At 43.3% G+C, this 19,424-nt stretch overlaps 1 long non-coding RNA gene across 1 annotated transcript in view; it reads left to right on the top strand.

The window, feature by feature from the left end:
* LOC144781192 (uncharacterized) overlaps positions 1–14,697 on the top strand; it is a 233,274-nt gene extending 218,577 nt beyond the window's left edge. The window contains exon 5 of the long non-coding RNA XR_013600902.1: positions 14,241–14,697. This is a non-coding gene — a long non-coding RNA (uncharacterized LOC144781192). The remainder of the gene's footprint in view (positions 1–14,240) is intronic.
* The last annotated feature ends 4,727 nt before the right edge of the window (positions 14,698–19,424 follow it).

Below are 19,424 nucleotides of genomic sequence, written 5' to 3'. Positions count from 1 at the left end.
CTGCCTTAAGCGCTAGCAGGCGGCACTGGGGTGGTGTAAGATGTTAACACATAACTTAAGCCTGCTCTGCAAATGCCTGTGGCCTTCAGCTCCACGGAGAGAGTCTGCGCTTTGCTCTTCATCTCTAGGGGCCCAGTGCCACGCACTGTGATTTGCAGAATGCTGTTTCCTTGGGGCGAGATGCCAGCCTTCATATGCAGCTGGTTTGGAAAAGAGAGCGTGGCTCGTTGATAAAGAAGCGAAGTTGTGGTGTGAATGGAAGCAGTTCGAATCTGCATTAATTGAAACCATAAAAGTGGAAGCCTGGCAGGGCGATTTTACTCTGTTCACTGACAAGGGGTTCTACACTACTTTCCTCTCTCTGTCAGCATCTTTCACCACCCCACTCCCAAGAAGTTGCTTTACGTGCCCTGTGGAGGACTTAAACAAGTAACAGATAGGGCATAATCAGGACTTTTGGTCTCTTTAACCTCATCATCGTGAAAAGCCACCACCAACCAACACAAAAATCCTCGACCACGTCATTCACCTTGTCACACATCTGCGCTACTGCCACAACTCCTTTTCCTCAGTTTCAGCAGCCCATCAAACACGCCTCATCTCAGATATGTGCCTACCTATTCTTTGCCCACCTCTTTCCAATGTGGTGAGTACTCATCACTGCCACTAACAAGGGAGTGCTCAGCGTTATGTAGGTGGGTTGACCAACATGGTAGGGGTCCAGGCTCCATAGGAAGAAGCGGCCCAGGGTGGGAGGCTGGGGATACACTTGCTTAGAAAGGCCGAGGAGATCGTGCCTTCCCGGCCGACACACTGACCAGAGACGTTGAGGTTCCTGCATGCAGGCACTCCACCTCGCAGTGGTGTAACATCCCTCGCAGGGTGTCCAACTCGAGACCAGGATGCGGTCCCATATTCTCTCATTCTCAAGTAATGGGGTTGACTAGATCCTAGAGGGATTCTTGGCATAACACCTACACAGATGCTAGGTACCTTTAGGTACATCTAGTTAGGGAGGTATCGTAGGAGTATGCACGTTTATCATGTGTTTTATATACTTGTAAGGTATTCATGATTATTGCAAAATGGTAGAACTGTACCATCCCTTTACTTTCGTAGTACTGCTAATCATATATCTCTGCTACTGTTTAATGTTTGTTACAGCTCATTTATTCTACACTAGAATAACAACTGTTCAATAAATTATTATTGAAACGCCCAGACTGTTTATTCTGTGTATCTCTGAGACCAACTAAGTGAGCATGAGTGACTGAGCGAAAAGTAGTATATTGTTTCCACGAATCTGAGGGATTAGGGTTGTCATGTTCTGAGGTTGCCAGAAACTATTCTCTCCCAGATAAGAGGAGATTATAGTGGCACTGTGAGCTAGCTAATGCAAACAAGCTAACATATCCGGCAGGAGCACACGTAACCAGTCTGCCACAAATCCCACAGTTTATGTTATCCAAAACAAGCAGATCCTGTAAAGGGTATATAGGAACTACACGGCATGGTGCCGCCAACGTTGGTTGGGTACTTATTTAACAGTGGAATCTGAGTAGTTCAGTTGTGCTATTCTCAGAGACCCCTACTCACAAAGCACCAGAGGCGTCTGGAGTGGGTAGGCACGAAACTCCGCCACAGCTGAGTAGATGAAAACATCCTATTTATTAGCTGTTGGTTAATGAAGGTTGAAGGACACAGCGTTCCTAAAAATGGTGCATAACACTGTATCTTGGTAACCTTGAAAGACTAATTTTCAGTGTTCTAAGAACAATGACTAACCCATTCTTAGACCCACTATAACAAGCACTCCCCCTCGCAGACGAGGAGGAAGCTGCAGATGCAATACAAATTGCACCAAACTTTAGAAATACAGTCACCCTGAAATTGCTAGAGCATGGATCATCAGCAGGGGTGCCATAGTAGCTTTTGTGATTGAGGCACACAAATCAAACAAAACAGAGGTTTTTTATTCATGGGTTACATTCCCAGCAGCAAATGCAAGAAGTAAGACATTTCACTCATACACAGAAGGAGATACACCAGAGGAATATTGTCCATTCGAGGACATAGAAGTTCCGCTCAGATACCAGGAACACTTATACTAGTTTAAAGGCACCCTACCCCACATAAGAAGAAGAGTGAGACTCGGCCCGCTCAGAAGAGAAGGGGCAACACGGCCAATATTGGCGGCCTACACACCACATCCTGACATTGAAACAATGCCAGTAGGAGACTTACTTACACAATACAAAGATGTGATGAAAAATATACAGAAACTTGCCACAATTCCTCATGAGGACACTTACAGTCCAACCAGCAATAGTTGCAACACATGGAACTCAAGCTCAAGGTACCGCAACTAAAATCACACCACAAACATTACACGCAGTGATGGGAAAAATGCCCACAAAACGTGAACAAATGCCCTTCTGGGTAGCTCAGAAAATAATACAGTTGGAGGCAGTATTCCCGAATACAACCCCAAATGAAAAACACAGAATGCTAGCAATCTGCTTGCCCATGGGGATAACACCACAAGTAGAGGATTGTACCTCTTGGCGTGCAGGTTTTGCTGCCATTTATACCAAACTCGTGGAATTACGTCATTAGCAGTGATACCAGATGTATTGAGACAAATACAAAACGAGTACTGAGCAGAGCCTCCTCTGAATTTAGGGTTGAAGTTACTAGGTAACTATGTCCATGTATCAGCCATAATACTATCTAATAATAAAGGGGAAGCAGCTTCAGTGGCTATCCGCCAACACCTAAGGGAGTTCAGTCCTTTAGAACAGAAACACGAACTACCAAAAATAATTGAAACTGCATATGCAGAATTAGGCAGAGACAGTTTGGGTGGGAAATCTTTAAAACCACAACTAATGGGCAGTTCTGAAAAGAACACCTCCAAGCAGACACCTGCTTCAACTAACAAGAAGTGGGATAATTAAAAACTAAAATTTAAAGGAAACAGATCTCAATCCAGGGTTAGATCTCCTCCACAGGATCCCTCCGAAAAGAGGTGTAACCTCAGGAATAGGGATAATATTAGAATACCTGACAGGTATCAGGATACTGATACATGTTTCTCTCGTTCCTTTCAGCGTTCATCGAAAAACTCGGAGAGGGAAGGGCGGTCCGAAAGGCAAAAAGAAAGTACATAAGACCAGAGACAAGCAGCACGCTCAGGAATTCTCTTCTACAAAAGAAGAAAGCAAAAGCCACAGTTCAAAAAGAAGAAGGTTGCAGGTCTAAAGATCAGACATTCCCAGAATTCTGAGGAATTGACTACTGAATGGGGAATGGGCTCTGACAGTGCTAGACAGTGCAGCAGAAATAACAAAAGCTCGCCCGAACCTGATGGAATTTCTGGTGACAGCGGACTTGAATGATTATATCACAGTAGAAACATCCGATACTAGGGTAGGTGTCCCACATAAAGTATATGAAATAACGCTCCAAATGGAGGGGGACAAGTGTAGAACAGTGAAAGGTCTCTTTTGGGAGAACCTTACATTTGGCTATGGCATTTTGTTAGCTGAATGAGATTGGCTGCCAGCATTCATCATAGATTGTCCTAAGGAAAAAACTGTAATTCTACCGGCATTCTTAGACCATATTCCCAGGCACTTGCAACACACATATGTGCAGGAGTGGGCAGTAGCCCAGGCTCCAGCACTATACAAAAATCATGTTGGATGGGATGAGGATTCAACCCACCACATAATTCCTTTAAAAAAATACTCCAACTGCACAGAGGCAGTATCCAATAAAGCAAGAAGCTACAAAACAGGTCAGGGAGATCTTAGATCAACTTGAATACCAAGGGGTGATCAGAAATTGCACCTCATCAATGAACAATCCTTTGTTTCCAGTCATGAAACCTGAAAATACATATAGTCTAGTTTTAGATTACAGACATTTGCAGTCCAAAATGCACACAGTGCCACATTAATGAATAACATTGTGCAGAAAATATATAAAACAACACTTGATATCTCAAATGGATTTTTCTACCAAAATATAGCGCCTGAAAACAGGTGTTTAACAGCATTCTCAGCGTTAGGGTCACAGCTGCAGTTTTGTCGACTCCCCCAAGGGTATATGAACAGCCCGGGGTTGTTTTTGGCTAGAGTTACTACAAAATTGGATGAAGAGGCATTGTCCTATGTGGATGATATTTATCTGATGGACGATGACCTAGAGGAACACTTGAACAGAGTGAATACCACCATTTTGGGATTTGCATCTGAAGGCTACAAATTCAACTTTAAGAAATCAAAAATTGCCCACCTCAGTGTCCTGTATTTAGAATATGAGCTTTCAAGTGAAGGGAAAACTCTTTTTTTTTAGAAAAATGTGTGCTGCTCCAACCTCCAAAATCATTAAAAAATTTACAATCAATCCTGGGATTCCTACATTTTGGGAGAACATAAATTTTGGATTACGGAGAAAGAGTAAAACCTTTCTATGAGTTAATAAAACCTGATTTTTCAGTAAAACATTGGACACAGGAACACTCAAATACACTTCGTTCCTTACAAGCTGACATGATAGCTTCCAAACACTTACAGACACACGTAAACGTACGTAACCTGGTGATTCGTATAATTGCGGGTCAATCTTGGTACACCTATCTGACATAATGATGGTGAAACAGTGCCAATAACATACAAATCACATTTGTACACAAATGCAGATATGCGCTTTGCATCTACAGAAATAATTCTAGTACAGACTGCTGTAGTCAGAGAAAGATCCCTGGCCCAAGGGAAAGGTATAATAGTGGTGACTCCAGTTTAAGCTTTAGAGGCTGCAAAGAAGGCAAGCATTCCTAACGCTAAAGCCTTACATCCGAGATGGATACAATGGGCTAATTCTCTCACTGCAACAGATATAGAATATAGGTACGACCAATGTTCCCTCTAATTTCTTTTCTCTGTGTGCGGCAGTGTAAGATCTCTGTGCGCTGCAGCCAAGGCTCTGTGGGCCAAGAACCCGACCGCGCATGTGGGTGCAGTGAGAGGAGTTCCTGCTTGATTTTGCAGATAACTTACCTAGGTACTGGAATGCAGGAGGCCTGCTTGATGGGGCAGGCGGGCCGGATTGGGAACCCATAGCAGCCCTGGCAATTTTTATGGAACGGGGGTGGGGGGCAAGTGTAAACACTACTGCTGAACTAAACTGGTCCCCATCACTGCTGCTTTTGTTACTGGAGCCGATATTTGCATCGCCGCAAAACTGACATCAGTAACAAAACCGGCCCCCACTGCTCCTAAACTGACCCCAACTCTTCCAGTCTCCCGGTCGAACCCCCGATGCCTGCTATGGCCAGTCCAGCTCTGGAGAAGGCCTTCATGTTGGTGACTGGCATACACTGGTTGTGTCATGTTGGAAATGAACCGGTGCAGATCAGAGAATCTGCAACCACGACAAAGTTACACTAATGTATATTAGGAAACCGGGGCAGCCTGCCTCATTCCATAGCACCAGTGACCCTCTGCTTTCCTAACTAACTACACAGGCGTGGCTGAGGGACATCTTAAGGATTTTAAGGGCCCTAGCTCAAACGTATTTAGGGGGCCTCTGTGCGGATCACCTTTGAATTTATGATTCAGTTTTAATTTTTTTTATATAATTCTCTGCACAACTATCCTTCTAGTAGGGAAAGATAGCATCTGCAAGAATTTCCTTGGGGATCTTAAAATGTCAAAGCATGAACATGCCAATTTTTGGATTTGTGCTTCCATCGTTAAATTTGTCATTTATTTGTAAACACTTATGTTAAAGTCCCCAGTTATATTTAGACGTGCTCCTCTGCAAGCACTCCTAACCTGACTGAAAAGCATATCCTGTGTGCAAAGAACCACTGTTTCCCTGCTATGCTGGTGCCATTCCACCAGTTGCCCCAATGACAACTATACTGGGCACTGAGATGGTAAGATTTTATAGACAATTCACCAACCATCAGCTTTGTCACCACCTCACATTGTATTGTAGGAGGCGCAGTCCTATTTCTTTGTAAGTTGCAGGCTACGCTGAGTCGCTCGTTTAACCGCGTTACGTTTTTAACAAAGGGCTTTTTAAAACCCTCGCATAACGGTATCAGTTTGACTGTTATTGGGCGTCCAGTGCGGTGAGACTTGGAAACATAATTACAGGTAAGCGGGAGCCGCGTATGACTTGCCATACGTTACTTTGACGGTGATACTAGGGACATATGGGGAAACGGGTTTGTCAGATTCCGGATAGAGTCAATCGCGCATGGGAGGAATATGGCTATGGGGTATGTCACAATCTAAATATAACCTCATTATTGTGTGGGGTTAATAGTGTCTATAGTCATAGCAGTTCGTGGGTCGTCACCTAGTGCTTAACTACTTTGGTATTATTATTGTCGAGGGTCTTAGTATTTTTCATATTGGTCCCTCGGTTTTTGTAACTGTGTGTGAAGCCTAAAATGCCTCTTTCAAATCTTTAATACTTCACGGAGCAAGCAACAAGAATGCCCGGTTTTGTAATCTTGTCTGAAGTGTAAAACTTTATGGAGAAAATAGACACCGTACTTGCCCCTATTTTTATCTTGTTCTTGGAAGCACGGGGCATACTGTCTCGTTTTAAATATTATGGGTCATACCTCAATTTGAGGAAATATCTGACCCTGAAACAATAGGGATTGGGAACCCTATATTACCATTAAGTAGTCCACAGTCTTTTGATTAGTGGGTAGGGTTGGGGACATGTAATCTTAAAATTATGTGGAATATGGACTATTAATGTCAGAATACGCTCCGCGGGATCCGGATGTTGAGATAATGGTCCCCCTCCTGATGTTACCAACACCCTGAATTTAAGAACACAGGGTATTCGCACTATCAAGCGAGGGACAAAAGGAAAGGGAAGGGTCAGCAGGAAAAAAGGATCTGAAATGACAAAACAACACAATGTATGAATGGAACAAGCATAATACGACTACTCTCATATAGTCTCACTAACCCCTAAATACCTGCTATAGACTTGTGATAATCCAAACTGAGAACATGAAGCTTCTGCATGTACTCGGGGGCTCCTAAGAACAATTCACATTAAGAAAACAGAGATTATACATATGACTGGCCAGGACATATTATATACTATGTTAAAGTTGTTTAAATCACCATTCAAGAAGAAATGATATCCCTCTTTACCCTGTTGAACTGTAGCCTTGGAATATCCTTTACCTTTGTTAATTAAGAAGATGAAAAAGTACACTATATGGAGAGACTTTTCCAAGAGGCGTGCTTTCCTAAAAACATCATCCGATATGAGGAAGGCACTAAATGAACAAAGAAATTTCTATACGGAAACGGGTAGTTGCGACCACCACTACCGCTCCGCAAAAGAATCCCAAGAAATAAGTATGCAATGAAAGAAACTTCAACACGTGGTTACATTCACCACCGTGTTCCGATCTGAATGTTCCACAAGACAAATGTCACAACAAGCTCTTACCGGAAACGGGTAGTTGCGGCCACCACTACCGTTGCGGGCATCCTCAGAGCTGATAGAACCAAGATCATACGGCAGCGTGCAGCAGACTACCACAACGCTCCGCAACCGTGCAGAAGAGTTCAAACGCCAGCTCTAGCACGGCAACACGAGGCGGAAACCTCTGAGCTCCGCCTAGCAACCAAGAAACACTGGCTGGAGTGAGAGTTAAGGCACTCCGCGTTATATTAAAGACCACACGAAAACACAAGGGAAATAAAAAGGCACCAAGTCTTGAGGACGTCTCTCACATCAGACGTTTCCCGTATTCCTCTTACCGGCACCTTTATCACGATAGAAGTCCTCCGAACCAGGAGTCCAAAACAGAACCACAGGAAACATTGGTATTCCTCACTCGGCATCGGCGAGTGAAATCAAAACCAGGAAGTAGAATTACGCGCATCAACCAATAGCACAGGGCAGCATTATACACTTCCTAGCCAGGAGGATCATGGGAGTTGTAGTTTTTACCCATTAGGCAGGCGCAATGTAGTACGATCCTGACAGTAGGTCCCCCTCCCTAGCTAGCGCCTCCTAGGACCAGGTTTGGCAGGACACCGCCTATGGAAGGAACGAACAGCGCGCGGAGCATGAATATTCCTACTGGGCTCACATGAATCATCCTCCGATGTATAACCCTTCCATGAAACCAGGTACCACAGAGAGCCCTTGCTCCATTTAGAGTCTTTAATGCTCCGCACCTCATACTCCACACCTCCATCACACTGAACCGGGGGAGGATCACGGCGCTGAGCAGTCAAGGCAGGTTTCAACAGACTGCAGTGGAAAACAGGATGTATCCTAAGTGAAGCAGGCAGCTTCAGCTTGAAAGCCGCAGGATTGATTTACTTGGGAATGACATAAGGCCCAATAAACCTGGGGTGAAAGACACTTCTCAGTTTGAACCGAATGTTCTTGGTGGACAACCAAACCCTGTCACCCACATGATAAACAGGACCCACTGACCGATGGCAATCCGCCCACCGCTTATAGTCCAGTTTTGCCTTGATCAAATGGGATGTCACCTTTTTCTGCACAGCCCGCAAATGACGCACCTGTGCCATAACTGCAGGTTGACGCCCAGTCTCCCCAGGTATGCAAACAGGCAGGACCCTCGCCTCAAACCCATAATTAACAAAAACCGGCGACACTCCCACGGAGATGTGCCAGGCATTGTTATACGCCAACTCCGCCATCTATAACAAAGACACCAATGAGTCCTGAGCAGATACAGCATCACAACGCAAATGTTTCTTTAAAGTTTAATTCAAGCGTTCAGTCTGACCATCCGTCTGTGGATGGAAGCTGGTTGAAAGGGTGGAAGTGATTTGTAAAGCTTGACACCACGATTTCCAGAAACGGGCGATAAACTGAGGACCCCTGTCAGAAATGATAACCTCTGGTACACCATGTATTCGAATGACATTAGTCAACAGTAATTGCGCTGTTTGACCTGCTGTAGGAAGGTTTTGGCAAGGAATTAAGTGTCCCATCTTAGTAAGGCTATCAACAACTACCAACACAGCTGTGTTCCCCTGATCCGGTGGTAACCCAGTGATGAAATCAATGCTGATACTTTGCCACGGTCTCTGAGGAGTGGGCATGGGTATGAGTTTCCCTTTATTCTTAACGTTATCGCTCTTTGCACGAGCGCAGTCTTCACACTTCTTTACCCACATTTTTATGTCTGAATTCACCGCACCCCACCAAAAGTGCCTTAACATCAGTTGTATGGTTTTCTTCTCCCCCTGATGTCCTGCTAACGGAGAACTGTGACACCACACAAAAGCCTTCTTTTGGATCTCCTTCGTAGGAAGGAACAATTTATTGTTCACAAATGACAATCCCTGTTTCAGAGACCGCCATGTTTCTTTCCTGCTCCAGGTAACACAGGCAGCGTCAGTTTTTTCACTCCTTATGCTGTCCAAAAAGGTATCTGCTATTAGTACACAAATTACTTTTGATGGCTTCACTATGGGTTCTAACGAGGATTCCGTGTCATTGTCCTCCTTGTTTTCTAGATGTGACAAGGTATCTGCCTTCCTGTTGTCACTACCTGGTCTAAATGTTATCACGAAATTGTACTCTGCAAAGAATAGCATCCATCTCATCTGTCTCTGTGTTAAGTGTCTTGCTGTCTTCATATACTGAAAATTACGATGATCAGAGTACACAGTGACTGGAAACACTGCCCCCCCATAGATGCTGTCTCCACTCCTGAAATGCCCGCTTTATGGCCAATAACTCCTTTTCAGCTATTGTGTAATTGTTTTCTGCAGGACTCAGTCTTTTCGACAAATAGGCTACTGGATGTAACTGCCCTGTATGCTGACTTCTTTGTGACAGTATAGCACCTATAGCCTCCTCCGAGGCATCTGCCTCAACTATGAAAGGAAATTCAGGTAGCGGATGAGCCAATATGGGTGCGGCAGTGAATGCCTGCTTGAGATAACTAAAAGCTTCGTCAGCTTCTTTGGACCAGTGAAAAACTACTCCTTTCCTGAGTAACCTAGACAATGGCATGGCTACCTTACAGAAGTGAAGGATAAAGCTTCGATAGTAATTAGCAAAGCCTAGAAAGCATTGCACTTCTCTCACATTTTTCGGTACTGGCCATGTTTGTACTGCCTGAACCTTCCGTTCGGCCATCTGTAACCCTTCAGGACAAAGCATCACCCTCAGAAATTCCACCTTTCTTACACCAAATTCACACTTGCTTAGTTTACAAAAAAAGTATGTGTTCTCTCAGGCGCTGCAGGACTTGAATCACATGTTCAGAGTGCCTACTGACCTCCTCCGAATAAATCAGAATGTCATCTATATAGACGACGACACTTACGTCCACCCACTCCCTCAAGACATCATTCAGAAAAAACTGAAATGCCGCCGGGGCATTGCACAGCCCAAACGGCATCACAGTATACTCATATAAACCATAACGAGTCTTGAGGGCGGTCTTCCACTCATCCCCCTTACGTACTCTCACCAAATGATATGCCCAACGGGGGTCTAACCTGGTGTAAATTTGGGCCTTACTCACTTGGTCTAACAGTACAGAAATGAGTGGTAAAGGGTATCTGTTACGAACCGTGTGTTTGTTTAGCATTCTGTAGTCCACACAGGCCCTCAATTCCCCATTTGCTTTTGTAATAAAAAACAAAGGAGAGGCGGCTGGGGATTTGGAAGGTCTAATAAAACCAATCTTTTGATAGTGCTCTAAATAGTCTTTTAGGTGTTTGGTTTCGGGAACAGATAGAGCATAAACACGACTTGAGGGTATCGGTGCTCCTTCCACCAAATCTATACAACAATCATACTCCCGGTGTGGAGGAAGTTTCTCTGCCATGCTTTCGCTAAATACATCCTTGTACTCTTGATACTCCCTAGGTAAAACCACTTCCTTTTCAGCCGCCGTGGCTACAAAAAAAGGAAAGGTTAATGCCGCGGCCTGAGTAGGCGGTAGGGACAACATATGATTCCTACACTCATCAGACATGAACCGTATGGTCTTTTGTTTCCAATCGATACTGGGGTTGTGGAAACTCAACCACGTTTCAGTTGGCTATTTTCCCTGGTTGATCTCCTTCTGAGAGGAGCAACAGCGGTGAAAAAGAATAAAAATCTTTAAGAAAATACTTACTGGCGACGATCTCATCTTTGGTTGCTCTAACATGTGATACACTTCACAACATTTAATCCCCATTTGTGTGCTCTGGACTTGGCTTGATTAACTCGGAAGAGGGGGTCTCTGCCCACCCTTTTCTTTTTCAGAGGTTGTGGTTCTCCTTTGACCAAGATGCACCAAAACTGAAACATTTTCAAATAATAGACTTTTGTCCGTGACAATATCGTAAATTGTTGAGCGCCATCAATTTCTGAAAACTTCAAAAACCTCTCGCTGAAACCTCATGTCTTTACATGTGGCTGGCTGAGGGTCTATCTGAGCAATGATATCCTTCAACCCATCCCGTAATCCCTGGTAAAAGATAGCCATCTGCTTTTCCTCTGGCCAGGAGGTTTTGCCACCAATCTGTTAAAGGACGTTAAATATGTGACCAAATCATTCCTTCCCTGTCTGAGTTCTAGCAGTTCTTTGTCTGCACTGAAAGTGGTTGCCCTCCTATCAAACACCCTTTCAAACTCAGCCCTGAAGGCTGACCAGTCAGACAGCACGGCATCGTTGACCCTCACTAAAGGAACCGCCCAATTGGCAGCATCCCCAATAAGATAGGAAATGGCGAATGCCACTCGGAAATGGTTATTGGGAAAGGAGGCTGGTTTGCACAAGAAGTGTCCCGGTATCTGTGTTGAGAACACCTGTGTTTTGGAAGGGTCCCCTGAATAACGCTCAGGACTTGCCAAAGGGATGGGTGGAAGGACCGTGACTTGTATTGGAGGATTCTGGTGTGAGGCGTCAAAAGGATTCCGGGCTAACTTATCAACCCTTTCTTTAAGCGCTGTGGTCTCTGCTCTGGAGGCAGCCAATTCCTGCTGCACTAATACTAGGGCCTGGAGTACATCCTCCATGAAAGCCATTACCTCCAACAACCGGACCGGGCAAAGCCAATTCGTGGGCGCGTAATTCTGTCAGAATACGCTCCGCGGGATCCGGATGTTGAGATAATGGTCCACCTCCTGATGTTACCAACACCCTGAATGTAAGAACACAGGGTATTCGCACTATCAAGCGAGGGACAAAAGGAAAGGGAAGGGTCAGCAGGGAAAAAGGATCTGAAATGACAAAACAACACAATGTATGAATGGAACAAGCATAATACGACTACTCTCATATAGTCTCACTAACCCCTAAATACCTGCTATAGACTTGTGATAATCCAAACTGAGAACGTGAAGCTTCTGCATGTACTCGGGGGCTCCTAAGAACAAATCACATTAAGAAAACAGAGATTATACAAATGACTGGCCAGGACATATTTCATACTATGTTAAAGTTGTTTAAAGCACCATTCAAGAAGAAATGGTATCCCTCTTTACCCTGTTGAACTGTAGCCTTGGAATATCCTTTCCCTTTGTTAATTAAGAAGATGAAAAAGTACACTATATAAAGAGACTTTTCCATGAGGCGTGCTTTCCTAAAAACATCATCCGATATGAGGAAGGCACGAAATGAACAAAGAAATTTCTATACGGAAACGGGTAGTTGCGACCACCACTACCGCTCGGCAAAAGAATCCCAAGGATCAGTTCAAGTATGCAATGAAAGAAACGGCAACACGTGGTTACATTCACCACCGTGTTCCACTCTGAATGTTCCACAAGACAAATGTCACAACAAGCTCTTACTGGAAACGGGTAGATGCGGCCACCACTACCGTTCCGGGCATCCTCAGAGCTAATAGAACCAAGATCATACGGCAGAGTGAAGCAGACTACCACAACGCTCCGCAACCGTGCAGAAGAGTTCAAACACCAGCTCTAGCACGGCAACACGAGGCGGAAACCTCTGAGTTCCGCCTAGCAACCAAGAAACACTGGCTGGAGCGAGAGTTAAGGCACTCCGCGTTCCATTAAGACCACACGAAAACACAAGGGAAATAAAAAGGCACCAAGTCTTGAGGGCGTCTCTCAACTCAGACGTTCCCCGTATTCCTCTTACTGGCACCTTTATCACGATAGAAGTCCTCCGAACCAGGAGTCCAAAACAGAACCACAGGAAACATTGATATTCATCTCTCGGCATCGGCGAGTGAAATCAAAACCAGGAAGTGGAATTATGCACATCAACCAATAGCGCAGGGCAGCATTATACATTTCCTTGCCAGGAGGATCATGGGAGTTGTAGTTTTTACCCATTAGGCAGGCGCAATGTAGTACGATCTTGACAATTAAAATCTGACCTCGTTTTCATTCTGCTTTTTTCAGAGATACTAATTAAGAGCCTCCATTTGAACTACGATAAAACTGATTATATATATGAACAGAATACATCGACAAAGTGAACACCCTTCATCCATATGTTGAGGTTAGTATGTGTGGCAATTTAGCCATACAGAATCTAACTAGAGACAGACCAGTTAGACCCTGGGTCATCATGTAGTGCATGCCGTGACGTGACCTTGTTTTTATTTCTTAGGTCGATTACTGCCCTTCTTCGTGATTGGACATACCTGACAGCACCATATAATAAGTAAATTACTTTTTCGATCAATGAGCAATTTTTCTGGTAAGGATACTAGGCTTGCTAGGGTATAGGTATTACTGAAAACCTTATCCCAGTCATTCTTCTTTTTTTAAATTATGTCCCTTTACTTAGGACTACAGAGTTTACTCCAACTGAGGATCCGGATGGATTCCAGTTGTGGACCCAAAGAGGATAATAATAATTGTTGACTCATGATTTACCTAAAATTGTCCTACATTTTTTGTAAATGATCTGCTATGTGTCTTAGTGCTTCATATAGGCTAGGATTCACTTTTTTTCTTATCTTGTTCACTGGGAGATGGTGATGGTTGCTTTACTATTAGTAGTTGGTACTTTAAGTCTGTTATCAATACTTCTTCAACGTTTGGTATGTTTCTTAATTGTTGGGGTCCCCAGTTGTAATGAGTGGGAGGAGGAATAATGCGGGGGTGTCTTTTTGACCTGCGGGCCCATGTGTGTGTTCATGTTGGGTCTAATCAATAGTAATTTTCATGTGTCTTAATTATTGTAGATACAACAGTGCTGATTTTTTCATGTATTTTAGGTCCCCTGGTAGCTGAGAGTTTGATGTGGATATCTGGAAAGGTCCTCAGGAAGGTGGTCTAATCATCTTTACCCCACCCAAACACGCGTCGACCTTGTGTTGACCCTTGTGCTTTGAATTTTAGACCTATTTCTTTGCAGGGGTTCTTTTGTCATACATAAACCTCTACTGTGTACAGATGCTGAATGTATGTAAGTTTGTGTGAGAATGTATGAGTTTGAGTGGTTGCAGTATGGTAGTATTTATTGAAGTTAATCCAGGGGTGGTGTTGTTTTTTCCAGTATTTTTTCTGAATATGATTTGTGTTAACAGGAATGGTTCTAATGATCATGTACATTTGTTATGAATTTTGTACAATTGGCTTCTTATGAAGAAAATACATACATAGATGTTTTAAAAAAAGAAATAAGAAAATTGAAATGATAAAAGAAATGAAGTTTTGATATAATAAAAACAATGCAAAAATGTAATCTCATGTGTCACTGTTGTATATAAATGTTTGACAAATCTTATATGAACAATGTTCTAATGTAAAGAATTTATGGGCTATGAGGGAATTTATTTATTTAGTGTTGACCACCTCCCATTGACTCCTATCCCTTATAACGGAATGCAGAAAGAACAGGTACGCTCTAGGGGATACAAACATACAAGGAGGGCCTAAGGCAAGGAGTGCGATGGTGCAGATATCTTATCATAGGGAGGCAGTCCCTCCTGGTAGATATGTGCGTATGTGTTGCTGGAGGAGAGACAGACATCACAATACCCAAAATGGATAGTAATGTCCTAATGCTTGACTGGAGTACCTTTTGTTTTTCGCCATTTTTTATTTTTTTACTTTAAATCTCACCCCGTCCCTTCTCAAATGCGTTACTGATTTCTGTACCAATAACTCTTTTAATGCACCATTCTTTAGTCTATGTAAAGCATGACTTGGAGATGGTGGTGGCCTACCAAACAAACAAAAAAATATCTTTACTTCAGCTGAAAAGAAAATCTAATTCTTATATTTCCTGTGCCTTTTTTTGTGGAATTGTCATCGGTTTCAACTGCTTCCAATATATTTACTCTTCTGGAGAATTATTTCAGGAAATAGCCCCATTACTGTCCAAGAAACACTTGGTGCAACAGCTGTAAACTAAGCATGCTACCCCGGGTGGGACCTTCAGTGCTTTTGACAACACTTGGCACCAGGTCCCCAAAGGCACCCCCTTATCCCGCAGGCGAACAGCACAGGAATCTCAGGTGGACATGTAAAGATTACAGTTCAATACAGAGACAGTTGTCAGAAGAATCTGTGAGTGTAACAAATACTGCAGACATACCTTGCTCTAGGGAAACTGTCCTCCTGAAGGTTCAATACAAGGCTGTTGTAGCTCAAATACACTTTGTTTTGTGATTCTGCAATGGTTTTGGCAATATATAATACTACAAGTAACATTATACCACCAACAAGCCAGGACTATTGGCTTTGTCAGTGGTTGTTAGTTGCATAAAATAAATAAGCAACAACTAAGGCGTTGTTGAATCTAATATTGAAGATGTTGCAGTTCTGAAATGATGAGACTGAAAAATAACTATAGCAAGTCTCTTTGAAGTTCTACCAAAGGCTTTGAGCAGTTGCACTGCTGCAGATTTAATATTTACCTTGAGGGTGAGGTCAAAAATGAAGAGCCCGATAGTGACCCGTCTCAGCACCTGCTTTTAAGAACTGCAGGTGCTGAGCACTGGCAGGATCCTTTTGTAAATAGAGAAAAACCAAAGGTGGTGATGGACGGAGCGTTGACAATACAAACACTCACCCCCAGTCAACTGATCTGGGTTTAATCCATCACGTTCTTTAGCTCACTCCGCCACCCCAGTTCTTCTGTCCATCAACTGTTGGTTTTGCATTTTTCCTTTTGTAAATAGAGCCAGGCTGCTGGCAGATTGTGTGCATTTTTTAAAGCACAAATCTTAATTGCAGCGCAGTGTATAAGCATGATAGGTGCTGCAATGAACATGAATACTTTTTAAAAATGCACACAATATGCCCGCCGCCATGCTCTATTAAGAAAGGGCACTCAGCAAGTCCAGAAGCACGATGTGCGCTTTCACTATCACTAACATATATTAGTGATTGTGAAAGCACACGTCGTGCTTTAAGGCTTGCTGCATGACTTTTGTTAATAGAGCGCGGCAGGTGTGTCTTTTTTTAAAGTTTTCATGTTAATTGCAGCTCCCGACATACTAATACACGGGCTGTATTTAAGATGAAAACTTTCAAAAAGGCACACAATCTGCCTGCAGCCGTGCTCTATAAACAAAAGGCATGCAGCAAGCCTAAAAGCACAACTTGTGGCTTTCACAGTCACTAATATATGTTAGTGATTGTGAAAGCACACGGCACGTCGTGCTCATAGTCTTACTGTGTGCCCTTTCTTTATAGAGATCGGTGGGGGCAGATAGTCTGCTTTGTTTTTTAAGTATTCATGTTGATCGCAGCGCCCGTCATGCTTCTACAGGGCGCTGCGATTAACATGGATACCTGCCTCTCATGGGATGTGCTGTGTGGGTGGGCGCTCCATAGAAGACGCTCTGCTCGCTCAGAGTGTCATAGGTGCGCGGGCGCCCAAGCGCGCACCTTTCCGGGGAACAGTGGGTATGACCCAAATTTAAGAATACAAGCATTCCTGCAATACGAACAAGAATGTCCTCTACCAAATGAAATAATGCTTTTAGATCAGTATGAATATATAATTTACACAGATGGATCTGCTCAACCGGCCATAGAAAGTAAGCAACAATATAACGCGGCATGTACAATCGTTAAAGATCGCATGCTGGATGGAAAGTTCCATCCAAGTTGCATGAAAACTCAGTCTCTAGGAGACTGCACGCCACAGTTGACAGAGTTAAAATCACTGATACTGGTACTTGTGAATATGGATTGAGAATTCCCCACACTAATTGTGTGCGATAGCTTTTACTGTGTGCAGTCATATAATGAATACTTGCAATACTGGGTTCAAAGACGCAAAAGGTGGCACAATTAAGCAGAAAATGCTATGGAAACAGGTAGAGGAGTTGAAAACCGAACTACCAAGGGCTCATGTGATACATACACTGGGTCATCAGCATGATGGCGTTCACGTTGAAAGGAATTCATTGGATGATGAAGCCGCAAAGGGGGCTGTACGACCGGCTTCCGCAGCTGCAATCACTCGTTCTAAAACGAAAATAGACGGTGAGATTATGGTAGCTGTTATTGCTCCACACAAAAACACCAGTGCAGTACCAAAAAGATTTCCACTCAAATATCCATAAGAATTAGATGCCAGTAACATTCCATTTGCTCAGATTCCTGGATTGGGGGATAGAGTAATACCAAACATAGATCATAGGTTAGGTTTAATTCTAGCAGCACAGAGGGGATAGGTTCTGCTCCTGCAGGAGTTACAGTGACTGTTTCTTTATTGAAACAACACTATTGATGTCCTGGATTAACAAAGCTGACTAAAGACTATGTCTTGAAATGCGATATCTGCCAGCAGATGAAAGGTTTCACTGTAACTCGTCCAGTGCAGACACCGTTGTTAATATCTGACAAACCACTAGCGGTTGTTTACCTAGACCACTGCGGCACCTTAAAGAGAGATGGGGCTAAAAGGTATATCATGGTCGAATTGGATTCCTGCTCAAGATTCCTATAGGTGTGGCCCCAGTGCTCGGCTGACGCTCGAACTGTTATAAAAGATTTGTGAGTCTTCATAAGGATATACACAATCGGCACATTACTTTCTGACCAGGGCCCTGCGTTTATCTCTCGAGCATACAAGGAGGCCATGCGAGGATTAGGTGTAGCATTGCGGTACTCCTCTCCGTACCATCCCGAGGGAAATTCGATCGTGTAGAGGAAAAAACGATATTTAAAGCAGTCTTTACCAGCTAAAGTACTAGGCAAGGGTGAGAGATGGGTAAAACATCTTTATGGAGTACTGTGGGCTCTTAACAATATGCCAAGACGTTTTCTAGGGGGGGGGGGGTCATTCCATATGAGGTCCTATTTGGGACAAGAATGTGAGTACCTGATCTTGATTGTGAAGGCGCAGTGGCAGATGAAAAATCATTTGACATCCATGATCATTTGGCAGTTTTTCAGGATCTAAAGGAATCCAGGACACAACACAGTAATGTCCACCTGAAGCAGACCGCCACTGGGGAAGTCAAATCAGTCACAGCAAGACCTGTTTGGATCCCAAAAGTCGTGGATCTGGTCAGAGAGGAAATATCTGACAAGAAATAATTTGGGCCATCCTAAAGAAAACCTGTACAGGTCCTAGCAGTGAAAGGAACAAGAACTGTACTTCTACCCCCTCTTGCCGGAAAAAAAGGAGAAAAGATGTGTCTCAATCGACCTAATCAAACCACACTATGTGGCTGAACGTAGCAGTAGGCCACGTGGACTCCAAAGTAGCAGACGCCCTCCTCTCGCTACAATTCAAGAAGTTCAAACGGAAAGACTCATCACGTTTGAAGAGTCTCCGGTACGGAATGAAGGACTATGCAATAATGCTATGGAACTAGTTCCACTTGAACCTTAAATTCGACTTCAGAAGCAAAATGAAACACAAATTGCTATTCGATCAAATACAGATGTCAACATCAACGTGCCTCAACAAACTACAATTTCAACAAATCCCGATGCATTATCGACAATTGATCAAACTGCTCTCGCTATTTCATTAACTTTGATAAGTTTTCTTTGGATCCAAGTGAACCTGAAACAATGCCAGCTCAAAAATCCTGCAAGCAGCAAGTTAAAGTCTTTCTGAACTTTCTTAAAAAGACTTACCTGGTTTCACCTTGGGTAGAACTATAGGTAATTTCCGGGTTCCATTTCTTTCTTTTCTGGGTAGGTTTGGTAATAGTTTTTAGTATGCTTGTAAATGGAAAATATCTTCGACAAAGCTCTACAGCCCAAGTTGATTTTATTGTGCTGTATTTCATTCTTTTATGGTTGTTCTAACCGAAATAAAGATTTGAATTGAATTGAATATAATTTTAAAACCACATCAATCATCTCATCGAGACATGTCATCAGTGAACATTACAAAAGTTCCTGCACCCGATGGTATAGTTTGGGACAAGGTTGATTTTGATATATTTGCCCTTACCAAAAATTTTCAAAAATCCTCATTTATT

Source organism: Lissotriton helveticus, chromosome 9 (genome assembly GCF_964261635.1).
Source record: "Lissotriton helveticus chromosome 9, aLisHel1.1, whole genome shotgun sequence".
Classification (NCBI taxonomy): Eukaryota; Metazoa; Chordata; class Amphibia; order Caudata; family Salamandridae; genus Lissotriton; species Lissotriton helveticus.
Note: the sequence above shows the minus strand (reverse complement) of the source record. Positions and strands in the feature narration are given on the sequence as shown.